The following is a 15,811-nucleotide window of genomic DNA, read 5'->3' on the forward strand; positions in this document are numbered from 1 at the left end:
CAGAGATACATCAGATTCAATATCAGGCTTCTATAAAGTGAAAAAAGGTGTGTAGTTTTTTTTTTAATTTTTGCGTAAGCTTGGTTTAACGGAATTCAAAGGGCATAGTAAAGCATTATTATCGGTAACTGATGCCCCGAGGAAAGAAAATGCAAACACCTAGTAAGGAACCTGAAAGCTCTAGCATGACTCATGAAGAAGAGGAAGAAATGCTACATGATATATCAAAATTACAAGAACAAGTGCAACAAATGTCACGCTCACAAAAGCTAACAGAAGCTAAGATAAATGGCGTGGAATCTAAGATAAATGGTGTGGAATCTAAGATAAAGGGCATGGAAGCTAAGATGGATGATTCGAAGACAGATTTGAAGAGAGACATGGCAGATTTGAAGACAGACATGGCAGATTTGAAGACAGATTTGACAAATGTTCTACAAGAAATACTTACTAATGGTGAAAAGGTAGTAAAGGAAACTCATGATGAGAACAAAAGAAATGTTAATCATGATTCCATAGACTCTAATGTTGGATCGAAGACCCACCATATTCCAAAAATCGATATGAGGAAGTTTGATGGCAAGGATCCCGCCACATGGATATTACAGATGGAGCAATTCTTCGATCTCAATAATGTGCAAAACACACAAAAGGTACGTATGGCAACTTTATATTTGGAACCAAATCAGTTTGTATGGTATCAATGGCTTTGCTCTCGTAAACAATTTATCACTTGGGCAATTTTTACGGAAGAATTGATAGCACATTATGAGGATACAAAAAGCAACACTTTTTTTAGCCAATTGATAAGTCTCAAACAAAAGGGTTCAATAATGGAGCACATTGAGGAGTTCCAAAAATTGAACATAAGGGTAAAAGATATTCCAGAGGAGCATAGGATTGATGTGTTCATAGGGTCTTTAAAGGATAATATCCAACATGATGTTCGCCTTTGGGAACCTGATTCATTAGAGAAGGCATTCAGGTTAGCAAGAAAAATGGAAAGCAAAATTATGGCAACCAGGAAGCATACCACTCACAACTATAAAGACGGAAGTGTTGTTGCCCCTAGTCTTCCACAACCTATAAGGTTGACACCACAACAATTGGAAGAAAAAAGAGCAAAAGGGCTTTGTTACAGTTGTGATAGCAAATACACTAAAGGTCATAAGTGTGCTGAGAAGAAATTATTCTACATAGATTGTGAAGAGGAAGAAGAAAAGGAGCAAGAAAGGTCAAAAGAAGAGGATATACTCCAGGAACAAAGCCTAGATGAAGAACAAATAAATCCGACCATATCTTGTAATGCATTGGCGGGAATTACCACTCCTCAAACCATCAAGATAGAAGGACAAATCAAGAAGAAAAAGGTAATAGTGTTGATTGATTCAGGAAGCACCCACAATTTTATTCATTGTAGGGTAGCAAAAGAATTGAATTGCTTCCTATATCCAGCACCAGAGTGTCAAGTGATGATTGCAAATGGAGGAACAATAAATTGCTCTGGAAAGTGCCATAATATCAAGCTATCCATGGGAGAATATGTATTGACTAGCCCAATGCTTTCCATTCCAATGGGAGGTGCTGATGTTGTACTAGGAGTCCAATGGCTACAATCCTTGGGTACAATAGCTTTTAATTTTCAAGAACTTTTCATCAAATTTTCTATGGAAGGAAAGGAAGTTGAATTAAGGGGTATTGCAGGGAAACCAGGAAAGATAATCAGCTCTAATGGTATGACAAAGCTTCTAAAAAAGGAGCAAAGAGGTGTAATTGCACAATTATGTTCGCTAGATGTTTCCACATTGGAATCATCTATTTCTCCAGATCTCCAAAAAGTCCTGGACAATCATTCCAAGGTATTTGAGACTCCCAAAGGTCTCCCACCTATGCGTGATCATGATCATGCTATTCATCTGATTCCAGGAAGTGTTCCTCCAAACATCAGGCCGTACAGATATCCCTATGTCCAAAAAAGTGAAATTGAACGTATGGTTGCAGAAATGCTAGAGGCTGGTATAATTCAACCGAGTCAAAGTTCTTTCTCAGCTCCAGTAGTATTGGTGCACAAGAAGGATGGATCATGGCGCATGTGTCCGGATTATAGGGAGCTCAACAAGCTCACTATTAAAGATAAGTTCCCCATTCCTGTCATTGATGAATTACTGGATGAATTGCATGGATCAATTTACTTCACCAAGTTGGATCTTCGTTCGGGATATCATCAAATCAGAATGAAGATTGAAGACATTCCGAAAACGGCATTTAGAACTCATGAGGGTCATTATGAATTTTTGGTCATGCCTTTTGGCCTTACCAATGCACCTTCAACATTTCAAGGTTTGATGAATTCAATTTTCAAACCATTCCTTAGAAAATTTGTGTTAGTATTTTTTGATGATATACTAATCTACAGCAAGTCTTGGAAGGATCATGTTGAACATGTTGACAGGGTGCTACAACTATTGGAGGAGAAACAATTATATGCAAAAAGATCCAAATGTTTCTTTGGAGTCCAGGAGGTGGAATATTTGGGTCATATTGTATCTCATGAAGGAGTTAAGGTAGACCCTAGCAAAATTAAAGCCATTAAGGAATGGAAAATCCCCACATCCATAAAGCATCTGCGAGGATTTCTTGGGTTGACAGGGTATTATCGCAAGTTTGTTAAGAATTATGGGAGAATAGCAGCACCTCTAACAACATTATTGAAGAAAGATGCATTTTCATGGACTCCGGAAGCAACAAAGGCCTTTGAACATCTTAAAGAGGCAATGTGCCAAGCACCGGTCTTAGCTACACCGGACTTCACAAAAACCTTTATTGTGGAATGTGATGCTTCAGGAAATGGAATTGGTGCTGTTCTAATGCAAGATGAAAGACCCATTGCTTTTGAAAGTCGTCCAATCAAGGGAAAGTTTTTAAGCAAAGCTATTTATGAGAAGGAAATGTTGGCAATACTCCATGCACTTAAGAAATGGCGACCCTACCTAATGGGAAGACACTTCAAGGTAAAAACGGATCATGATAGCCTTAAATACTTTTTAGAACAAAGATTATCCTCTGAAGAGCAACAAAAGTGGGTCACAAAGATGTTGGGTTATGACTTTGAAATCATCTACAAAAAAGGGAAGCAAAATGTGGTGGCAGATGCACTCTCAAGAAAGGATGAGGATGTGGAAGCATTGTTGTGCGCCATTTCTATTATCCAACCAGATTGGATAAACGAAGCAAGGGAGGAATGGAAGAATGACGAAGAAGTGTGGGCACTTATTCGAAAGCTACAACAAGATTCCAGTACGTCTGATACATTTAGCTGGCAAAATGATTCGTTATGGTACAAAGATCGCTTATACCTCTGTAAGAATTCCCAGCTAAAACAAAAGATTCTTATGGAATTGCACACTTCTCCCTTAGGAGGGCACTCAGGATTTTTAAAAACTTACCACAGGGTTAAGAAGGAATTTTTTTGGGATGGCCTTAAATCAGATATTCAAAAGTTTGTGGCGGAATGTTTGGTTTGCCAACAAAATAAAGTTGAAACAATTAAGACACCGGGTCTATTACAACCTTTATCCATTCCAAGCCAACGTTGGGAGGAGGTTTCAATGGATTTTATCACAGGTTTACCCAAGTCTGAGGGAAAGAGTGTCATCATGGTGGTAGTTGACAGACTTACCAAGTATGCACACTTTTGTGCATTATCACATCCATTTAAAGCCAGTACAGTTTCTACTGCATTTATGGAAACAATTCAAAAGCTACATGGAAACCCAAAGATTATTGTAAGTGACAGAGATCCCATTTTCACTGGAAATTTTTGGACAGAATTATTTTCTTGTCTTGGTACTCAGTTAGCTCATAGCTCATCTTATCATCCTCAATCTGATGGGCAAACTGAGATAGTAAACAAATGTTTGGAAGGATATCTTCGTTGCTTTGTATCTGATAAACAGACACAATGGGTCAAATGGTTGCCTCTGGCTGAATGGTGGTATAACACTTCCTTCCATACAGCAACAAAAATGACCCCATTTATGGCACTTTATGGGTATCAACCACCATCCATCACATCATATTTAAGAGAAAATTCTAAGGTTCAGGCAGTGGAACATCACATCGAACATCAACAACAAGTCCTCCAACTCTTAAAGGATAACCTCGTGTTGGCACAAAATAGAATGAAACAACAGGCAGATCAACATCGCAGTGAAAGAAGTTTTGATGTAGGTGATTGGGTATTCCTACGGCTACAACCATATAAGCAAATGTCCCTAAAGCAAGCTAAGAAGGATAATAAATTATCACCAAAGTATTATGGTCCGTACAAGGTGTTGCAAAAGATTGGTACTATGGCATACAAATTGGAGCTTCCTGCAGCTTCTCGATTGCACCCAGTTTTCCATGTTTCATGTTTAAAGAAGGTTATAGGTGACAAGCTCCCAGTTCAAACAATATTGCCAGAACTTGACGAGGAAGGAAAAATTATATTGGAACCGGAAGCAGTCACAGAAACAAGAACTCGACAGCTACGAAATCGATCAATTTCAGAGTATCTTATCAAGTGGAAGAACTTATCCGCTGAAGATTCCACATGGGAGGATGAGAATTTTATGCAGAAGTATCCAGAACTACTCAAGCGTTGAGGACAACACTTTTTTGAAGGAGAGGGGCATGTTGGGTCCCTATAATACTAGTGATTACCCCATTACTATTGTAGTTATACCCCTTATTTATATTGTTGTGCCCCTATTACCCCCATATTGTTATTTCTGTGCCCCATAGAATCCCTCTATTGTTATTTTTGTGGCTTTATATTATTATTGTTAGGTCGGCTGGATTATATTGTGACTCCTTAGAGTCCTATATATAGAAAGGAGGTTTTGTCATTTGAATCATCCAAGAATTGTTCATTTATGTAATGTAAAGGAGGTTGCCCGCTCGAAGAGGCTAAATTCTAAGGCGTTGATCTATATTTTCTATCTTTTCTTGAGCTGGTTTCATAACACAGAGCTCATAAACTTAGAAGAGGAAACCCTAGAAACTTATCTTGTTAACATCTTTTATGTACACAGTCCTCAAAATTCTCATGACCATCATTTTGAAGGTAGCCCAAGCAAAAGATCTCCAGGCATAAACCTAGTGCAACAACAAATATATGATTATATAGAATCAATGGAGAAGAAAAGTGCCTCAATGAATCCGGTACCCTCTGTCAATCCACAAGAACCTCTAATTGACTCTCTTAAACAGGAAATTTATGAATTAGAAATATTGAAAAGACATATCAAAAAGGAGAATGAAACCTTGAAGGAACAAAGTAAATTGGACAAGGAAATTCATGATGATACCATTCTGCATCTATGACTGTGGTATAAGAAAAATAGGAAGTTGAAAAGAAAGAATAAAAGTCTGAACAGAATAGTCATAAACCTCCAATACAGGCTTCTTATGAGGAAACCCAGAATGACAGTCAATTCAAAGAAGATCAAAAGAAGAAAATTGGATGTACTAGTAGAATTGTCTGAGCAAATGCATTAGAGAAGAAGAACTCACATTTTTGGTAAATTGCATGAGGACATGCAATGACTTTGCAGTGGGGGTATGTTGAACCTCAGAATTACTTTCCCCTTGACATTTGTTCTCACCTTTTTCTCTTGATTTCTCATAAGACTACAGATCCAATCAATGATAAATGCTAGATTTTGTCTTAGGAAAGCATTAAAATGATCACGATATTATATTTTCATGTTCTTGAGATTTTAATAGAATTTTGCAAATTAGCTACAGAACGTAGGCTATTTTGCAGCTAATTGTGGGTTCCGTAGCTACTCTCGTGGTTTGGTAGGTTACCGGTGTCAAATGAAGAACTGGGCCATGTGAGCATTTCTAGAATCATCTCCACATGGATTCTATCCTACTCACTCGGTCCAGATCAACAGAAAAGCATGCCTAAAGTCATGGTCAAATATAGAGTCAAATACGTTATCTAGTAGCAGTAGGACTCTTGATTTTCTCTTTCATAGCTAATCAAGAGTCTAACAGTTCTGTTGAAGAGTTAATGTGGACTAAGCCACGTGTAGCTGATCAGAAGTTGAGGAGTTAATGCAGATCAAGCCACCAATAGCTGATCAGAAGTTTAACAATCTCATTACAATTCAAATTAAGCCACTTGTAGCATGCTTTCTTATAAACAGTCATGATAGATTCGGATTAGCCACCTGTAACAAGATTTTCTCTTAGACAACTATGTTATTTTTCTATAAATATCAGTTGAATGAAACCAAGAAGTAGTTAGAAGCTAGAAGGAATTACAGGCTTTTGTTAAATACTCTGTTCAGACTTCGTTTTGTTGATAATACAAACTCTTTTTTGTCAATGGTGGTTTAAAAGTGCATCTTTAATTAGCTATCATCTAGCCACATTAGTTGCAGAGGGCCCCTGCATTGAAGGAGGTTTTTCACTTGTTGTTTTCAGTTTAATTTCTATTACTCTGTTTTCTCTAATTTTGTTTCATTTCAGTTTGTAACAAATAGTGTAAGGATAAAATCACAACTGTGCAAGTCTTATTCTTCTTAGATATTGTATGAGAAATGACTAAATGAAAAATGAAGTTATGAGAATACACAGTTGCTTAGCTTCTTACTGTTTTTCTTAGCATAGAACTGTCAATTAGCTGTATTAATAGATGTTCTCAAAACCATTTCGAAATGATGATAATTCTAACTTAAATGGTTAAATATCTAATTCATGCAGTGATTGAGCTTACTCGGCACATTGTTAGTTTTACATATTGTCATCTTTTCTTTTTTGTTTTTAGGTCATTATTTAGTTGCATCACTTGACATTCCAAAAAAGCATTTCAAGGAGATTGATTCTATCATATCCCAAAATTGAATGGTTGAATGGCTAAATGAATGAAATTATTGAATTACCTTTTGCATCAACATCACTTTTTTGTTTTTAAGAATTAGATCCATGGATTAGGACTAAATGGTAGGATAAGGTAGATGCTCCGTTCTTTTTTTTGCCTTATTAGGTTCTAACTAGTTAAAAGGTTCTTGGTTCATTTTTAGGAGATTAGAATAACTTAGGAACCTTTCCTTTCCTTTAAAACTCATTAGATCCATGTAAATCTCTCATAGATTGTATATTCTTACAGAAACCCCCAAAACAAACATACAAATACAAAACAACGAAGTAAGAGAAAAGTTAACTAAGCACATATAGTGCATCACACTTCATCAGTGTACAAACCTCTGTTGATAATTCATGCAAGAAATTTAGGACACTAAATTGACTAAATGGGTATTAGAATACCCCAAGAAGATACACTTACGCTTCCTTTCACTAAGTTTGTTTCTTTGTACCTTTGGTATCAAGGAATAACAGGTGGAACCAAAGACCCTGAGATGCTTTACTAAAGGAATGTGGCCATACCACAATTCATAAGGAGTCTTGTTTCTAATAGCATTAGATGGAAATCTATTCTTTACATATACAACACACAGAACTGCATCAACACAAAACATAAATTTTACATTCTTGAAAAGCATCATGGAATGTACCATATTTAAGAGTGTCCTATTCATTCTTTTAGCTACTCTGTTCTGTTGGGGATTATAAGGAATAGTTGTTTGACATTTGATCCCATGTTGGCCAAGATATTTTCCAAATTCATTTGAAGTGTATTCTTTTCAGTTATTAGTGAGAATAGATCCAATATGATATTGTGCATCATTTTCAATCCATGTATGAAAGTTATTGAATATTTGAAAAGAATCAGATTTGTTCTTCAATAAATAAACCCAATACATTCTGGTGTAGTCATCAGTAAATGTCATCATATATTTATTTCCATTTGCAGAAGAAATAGGCATTGGACAACATAAATCTGAATGAATGAGTTCAAGATTTCTATGTGCTCTGGAATGTGAATCATGAAAACACTGTTTTCTATGCTTTCCTAGAATGAAAGCATCACGTTGCTTAAGTTTCCTAGGAATTGTAGGCAAACCTGTAACACCATTTTTCTTCAACAAGCAAAGGTTGTCGTAGTTCAAGTGTCCAAATATAGCATGCCATAAAAGATTGGATGGAAATGTACCTTCCTCATAATGAGAACTATATGAGAAATTTTGTGCACGAGCAGAGGTACCTTGCAGCTTGAGAAGTATTTCTTCTTCTATCCCCGTCATGACAAGTGAGTGATTTGATGCTTTTCTCACTTCAAAATTGCCATAAAACATATGAATGGAGTGTCCTTGCTGGTGGATGTGGACCAAGGACTACAAGTTTCTCCTCAGTGATGGGAGATATAAAACATCATGCAAAAGAAATTCTAGAAGACTAGGCAATTTGGACCTGATTGTTTCAAGCCCTGATGGCTTGAGTTTTGATTTGTCTACAAAGTATATTGCTCCATCAAAATGTCAGTAAATTCTTCAAAAAAATCTCTTCTAAAATTCATGTGGCAAGTTTCTCTTGAATCAAGCAACCAATCACTTTTCCAAGAAGCAAGTGAAGCATTAAACAAGTCTTCATTTATGCCCAATATTAAAATGTGCCGCAACATAGTGAGCGGATTCAGGTGTTTTAACTTTCTCTTTGTCATTGGTTTTACCTTTGGCTTGATTTATTTCTTGCTCAATTTTGTCCCAAGGAAACTTGCATGTGGATGCATCATGTGATCCATATCAATTGCAACGTATGCAATCAAGATCAAATTTTTCCCCTTGAAAGTGTCTGCCCCCCCTCCCTTTGAAATTTCTTCTTCCTCTTCCTCTTTGACTACCTCTTCCTCTGGAAGAATCTTGAGCATGATTCTTCTCTCTATGTGCAAGACACACAGCTTCTTCATAAGACTGAGGAGTTGTCTTCTTCCCAAAAGCTTTCTCTCTCTCAACAAATTTATTCACAAGGGAGTCAAAGGTAATCTCTTTGAGGTTTCCATTTGCTTGCAATGGCTCAAGGTAATTTGAATAAGTGGGATAAACTTATTTGAAAAAATCTATCAGAGGAATGTCTAGTTCAACATTAGTGACTTTGATATCATGCATAATAGATTTTACTTCTGATGCTAGAGCAAGAGGATCATAATTTTGTAATTCAAGACTGAACAATTTAATCATCAATTGGACGTCTTCAAGTGTAGAGTGTGAGTTATAGAGTTCCTTCAACTTCTGTAAGGCTTCAAAAGCATTTGAAAATGGTGAAATATGGTGACTCACCTCTTCATTTACATATGTTGTAATCAAGGCATAGGGCTTGTTGTTCTTGTTTTACCAAATGGTGAATTCCTTGTCTGAGGTAGGCTTTTCAAGTTCATTATCTCCTTCTCCTACACAAACTCCTTTCCATAGCTCATTAAAAATGAGAGTGTGTTTAATCTTCCTTGACCATTCTGGATAGTTCTCTTTCCCAGAGAGAACTACTCCAACTATAGAAATGAATGCATTTTAAACATGTGTACTGTAAAAAAAATGTTATTCTGATGCCAATTTGCTGTAAGAAATTTCACTTCCGATGGTAGTTTTGTAAAAAACAAATTACAATTCTGATATAAATATGTAGCAGAGGTATTATATAAGGAAGGGAGTATATGAAGGAGGGATATTTATATATGGGAGGGGTTATATGGGGGATGTTTTATATGAGTTTGGGCATGACGATTATGACTTACGGTATGAGACATTATTAACAAAACTGCGCATGCATATTTCATAGTTAAACAAAACGAGAGCGGTTTTATAAATGGGGTTGTATGGTACCAGTGGTGGTATTAAAGGCCGAGAGCATCAATGGTATGGTGTTAACGCAAAGCGCTATTACCTGTGATATGGAGGCAGCAGAGTGGCAAAGATATATAACTGGAGGTGCGGTGTTAACTGTGGAATGGGAGCAAGGTTTTATGTTATGACTGGGAGTCGCAACTAGGAGCCATGGAAATTGGGAGTCTAAGCAGCGATATTATATGAGTTTGTTTGGAGTTTGGTAAGGTGGGACAAAAAAACCGGTTCAAGCAGAGCCATGAAAACTGTGCTTGTTATATAGCATGGAGGAGTCAGCGGTATTAATTGTGTAGAGAAGTATGGAGGAGACTTTGGTGGTATGGTATGGTAGTGTATGAAGACCGAGTATGGCACTCATAGTGAAAGGTGTGAGGCCAAGGTGGTTATCTACCATTGGATAATACAATCATGGTATACACACAGTTGGATGATATACAATCACGATATCACAATATACCAGTGTTCTTACACAATAGCATTTGTGTAGACGCACCACAACACCTTCGGCTTCAATGCACCAGCCACAACACACCATTCGACATAGCAGTTCTCGCTTCAGTCTTATAGGAGGAAAAAAAATGTCTCAATGCAGCAAATCGACTCTTCAACAGTAAGAATAGAATGCATAAAATTTGGCAAGGATATGTCAGTCTGCAGAAATGCAGAACAAAGATAGGAAGGAGTTACAAGAGTAGGAAGGAAGCCAAAAATAGTGGCTGGGACCTGTGCTCTGATACCATGTCAGGCTAGGAGGTAACTCCTCAAAACTAATTGTGTTTATTCATTAAGATTACTCATGGTTATATACATGAGGGAGTGACTCTTAGGCTTCACCTCTCGATGACTCTTCATTTTCCATTATTTACTATTTACATTATTTACAAGTGTTCACCCAATCCCAATGATTAGGTGTCAACAAAAATGAAGGAACCAATAGAAAACCTTGAAACATGATGAATATGCAATGTAAACCCTCATAGAAGAAACCCTTAAATAAGGTTGTTATGGAAAATAATCATATCATGGAAAGAAGATTAATATTGTCATCAATAGAGATAATATCTTGGGAAGATAATTACATTAACTTGTATAGGATTACAAGATCTTTCCAATGAGTACTCACATGACCCCTACCTCCTTGTAGTTAAGGAAAATTTAATTTTTGAAGAGAAAACAACATCAATTTGGCAATCCTACTTGAGCCTACACAAGTCGGTCTCCTTATGTTGGCTATCCTAATAGTCATGTCTTTTCAAACATATGGACATGTATAAATTCCATCCTGTACTCTAATTCTTCATCAATTCAGTCAGGAACAATGACATAAATTTGGATCTAAGGCAGAGGGTTCACAAAGATCTAAAGAGAATGAAGATTGAAGAATATTGTTGTGCAATTGAGATTAATTTATGGGGCTTGGTTTCTTCTTTGGATAAGGGTTATTTGTTGCAGATTGATTGTTTATTCTAGTTACAAACATGGACCATTTCAAGAAAAGATGTCAACCATATAAGGAACAAACCTATGTCTTTCAGGAACAAACCTTAGCCATTTGAGGGAGTTAATATTGGCCATCTTAGGGAAATTACAAACCTTGACCATTTCAGAATATATCTCGGTCATCTTAGAGAGTAAACTTCGTCCATCTCAGGGAAATCGCAAACCTTGACCTTATTAAAGAATAGACCTTAGACCTATGCAAGAAATTAACTCGAACTTGTTCCTTTTAGTTGCAAATCTCGACATACTTAGAAAAGTTACAGACTTGCCCCCTTTGTAAGTTGCACACCTTGACCACCTTATGAAGCTAACCTTAAACAACGTTTTGAGCAGAAATTTGGTCTTTTGATCTTCTCTTGTTGAAAGGAACAATGCAAACATTGAGCTGATCCTTGACATCTTTGAACAACCTCCTTGAAGACCCTTGAACCAGCATTGTTCTAGAACTAGGACTTGAAGTGTGAGAAAATTTTTGGAGGAAGTAAGTTCGCCTGTGTAGTACACAAGAATTGAACATTTGAAGATACTTGGAGCATTTTCAATCTTAGATAATTTTGAAGACCGATCTATGGTATAACTGAGTTGAAGCATCCTCTTGAAGCAACATTTTTGAGGTTATCTTGAAGCTTTTTGGGGTAGGCATAGGATCAGGTCTTGAAGTGAATTTATATAAGTCTTTGAAGACCATCTTCAAAAGTATCTTGGAGTAGTATATTGAAGACATATTGTTGGGAAGCATTGTTGAAGACCCGTTGAAGATATTTTTATAAGAATATCTTGGGGTCATTCTTGGAGACATCATTAATCTTGTGATGCATGATTGAAGCCCTCATGGAGTAACATTGGAGAAAATTGTTTGGGTGACATGAAGAATCTTGGAGACACCTACTATGGTTACTAAATTTGACGTTGATGAACTAAGTATTTTGGAGACTATTTGAGGCCATTATTGAAGGTGATCTTGGAGATATTATCAGGACTTGTTGAATAATATATTGGAAACCCTGAAGCAGCATTAAAGCTGATTTTATGAATTAATTTACAACTCTCTGTTTTTACACAATAAAACTAATATTTTTATGCACCCACCCATTTTCACTCTAGACATTCGAACTTCCAGGCTGCCAGAAAACTAAACTTCATATCTCATGACATAACTAAAAAGCATACATTGATGAATTAATTTTATAGCAGGACAAACATGAAATTGAATACATGGCACACATACACATAATTAATCATATATAGATAAGAAATGTAAACCATTTACCATGCAGCTTTTGTATATAGTTACTACAATTTGGGCATCTCAACTTTGGAGGTCTAAATTTGCTCCATAGGAAATGCACGATAAAGGGTTTTCCATCAATAGAAAAACCAAAGAGATTGTGTGAAGGATGCATCTTGGGAAAACAATATAGAGAATCATTTCTGGCGAGAAAGTCAATAATGGAAAAGACACCTTTGGAAATTATCCATTCAAATTTATGTGGACCAACGAATACACCATCAATTGGAGGATGTTATTATTTCTTGATATTCATAGATGACTACACAAGAAATAGATGGGTCTACTTTCTAAGACAAAAATGTGAAGTGTTTAAGCGCTTCTATCAATATATATCTCTTGTTGAAAAGAAAAGTGGGCACTACATCAAAATTTTGAGAACTGGTAGAGGTGGTGAATACATCTCAAATAACTTCCTACATTTTCGTAGGGTGCATGGAATATGGAAACAATTTACAACAAGGTACACACCTCAACAAAATGGTGCATGGAATAATAGAACAATTGTGGAAATGGAAAGGAGTATGTTAAAGGAAAATCATTTTCCAAATTCCTTTCGCAGGGTGCATGGTTATATTATTCAAATTGTTCTACTCCTTTCCGTTTTCCAAATTGTTCTATTATTCCATGCACCCTGCGGAGGAATAATAGAACAATTATGGAAATGAGTATGTTAAAGGAAAATCATTTTCCAAATGATTACTGGGATGAAGTTGTAGCTTGCACAAAATATATTATAAATAGATGTCTAACCAAAAGTGTAAGAAACATTGTTCATGAAGAAGCATGGAGTGGAAGAAAACATAGTGTCACTCACATGAGAGTGTTTGGATGTGTGGCTTATGCACATGTCTTGGATAAATTAAGAAATACGTTGGACATAAAGGGGGAGAAATGAATATTTGTGGGATATAGTGATGAATCCAAGGCATATAAGCTCTATAATGCAATAACCAAGAAGGTCATAATCAACAGAGATGTATAGTTCATAGAAAAGGAAGCATGTGATGGAAGTTTGGAGAAGCCAATTAACGTAAAAGCAAGTCTACCACAAGAAGATAAAGATGAATTAGCAACAATGGGTAACTCTACAATGGTGACTCCTCCTACACCTATTCAAACTCAACAAAGCAGTCCTCAAGTGACATTGTTAACAAGAACTAGGATAATGTCATGTATTCAAGCAAAAAATCCTTCAAGTGTGAAAAAAAGATAACAACTCCATCTTCTATTGGAATTTCTAAATTTAACCCATTAGAAATTCTTATTGTACTATCTAGTTTATTTTTTCCTACTTGTTTTAATTACTTAACAAGTTATTTACAATGTAAATAATGAAAATAAACACAAGTATAGTATCAACATTTACAGATCATCAATTGAAAGAAAACAACCACACAAGTGACACTGTTATTTTTGGACCAATATCCCTGGAAAAACCCAATGTAGGAAAATCAACGCTGCTATTCATAGGAGTTTTATTATTATGCAGTTTTCACAATACAACTAGGGTGTCAGAAATAGCTCACCCAATAGAGAATTCCCTCTACAGTTGTACCTCTCCTTGGAGACTAATATTCCAACTGAATAATCACCAGATGAACAATCCCACAACAACAATTGCAACTTCCACTGCTCTGCGTCACTCTAGCAGGGACTGCGTTACCATATCCAGCTCACTAGTACCTAGTCTACCCCACGAAAAATCCTCCAAATGTTGCCTCTTAGCCCTGTGTCAGCTCTGCTAGCCTTTGCACAGCTATTGAATCTTCTACATCAGCCCGTAGACACTCTTTGTCACCCACACTGGCCTCTTTTGGCTCTCCGTAGCTCCCAACTGCCTCTGTGAAGCACCCAACTGCCTTTGTGTCAACCTCTCCAGGATCTATACTATCTCTCTAATACAAAATCTTCCTCTCTGCAATGTATTCACTGCCCCTCACTGCTGAACACCGATTCACTTTTGCTTAGAAACCTCGCTCTAGCAAAATGAATGACCAATCACTCTGGTGTGTTCTCCCACTGACCCTCAAACCTCCTCTTATACTTTTCTAATTGGTCCATCAATGACTGAAACTAAATCTCTAATCAACAGATAATATTATATTTGGATTGATCCATGACTTTTGGAACCTTCTAACCCAGTTTTATATTAATACCCATTAATATTTTATTTTTCCTAAGTTTAGACTTAGGAACTCCATTAGAAATATTAATTATTTTAATATCTCCCAAACCAGTTAGAATCTGCCCAAACCATTTCTCGGTCTTGGAGATCTCATGTGCTTTAGCCTCTCAACCAATTTTCATGGCTAGAGCACATTCGATGCTACCCCAAATCAACATCTTATCCAAGTTCAACATCAAGTGACACATCAAATCCATATTTAGTAGGCATGAGAAGGAAAAAAATCAGAAATTTGAGTGAGATATATGAGAAAAATGGTGTAGAAAGTAGCATAGGTTTGGATTCTCTATTTTCTTTATTTTGTCATGTAGATGATTCAATTCATTTTGAAGATGTAATTAAGGAGGAAAAATGAGTAGTAGCAATGTATGAAGAAATATATACAATAGAAAAGAATGATACAAGGGAGTTAGTAAGTCTTCCATAAGGAAAAGAAGTCATAGGTGTGAAGTGAGTCTATAACAACAAAAGAAATGTTGAAGGAAGGATTGAAAGGCATAAATATAGGTTGGTCATTAAGGGATAGAAGCAACAACACAGAAGAAATTATGCAGAAACATTTGTGTCGGTTGCAAGAATGGAGAGAGTGAGGACAATCTTAGCAATTGTCGTGCAACATAAATGGAAGATATATCAAATGGACATGAAATCAACCTTGTTGAATGGAGTGTTGAAAGAGGAAGTGTGTGGGGTGCAATCACCTAGTTTTGAAGTTCAAGGGAAATAAGACAAAGCGTATAGACTGAAGAAAGCCCTTTATGGGTTGAAGCAAGCACCATGCGCATGGTATCGAAAAATAGACAACCATGGGTTTTGTTGACACCTAATCATTGGGATTGGGTGAACACTTGTAAATAATGTAAATAGTAAATAATGGAAAATAAAGAGCCATCAAGAGGTGAATCCCAAGAGTCACTCCCTCATGTATATAACCATAAGTAATCTTAATGAATAAACACAATTCATTTGAGGAGTTACCTCCTGGCCTGACATGGTATCAGAGCACAGGTCCCAAATTAGTTTTCTGTGGTGTAACTCCTGTCA

This window comes from Pinus tabuliformis, chromosome 5_1, assembly GCF_031772625.1.
Source record: "Pinus tabuliformis cultivar Carrire ecotype Pingquan chromosome 5_1, CPIR1, whole genome shotgun sequence".
In the NCBI taxonomy this organism is placed as follows: Eukaryota; Viridiplantae; Streptophyta; class Pinopsida; order Pinales; family Pinaceae; genus Pinus; species Pinus tabuliformis.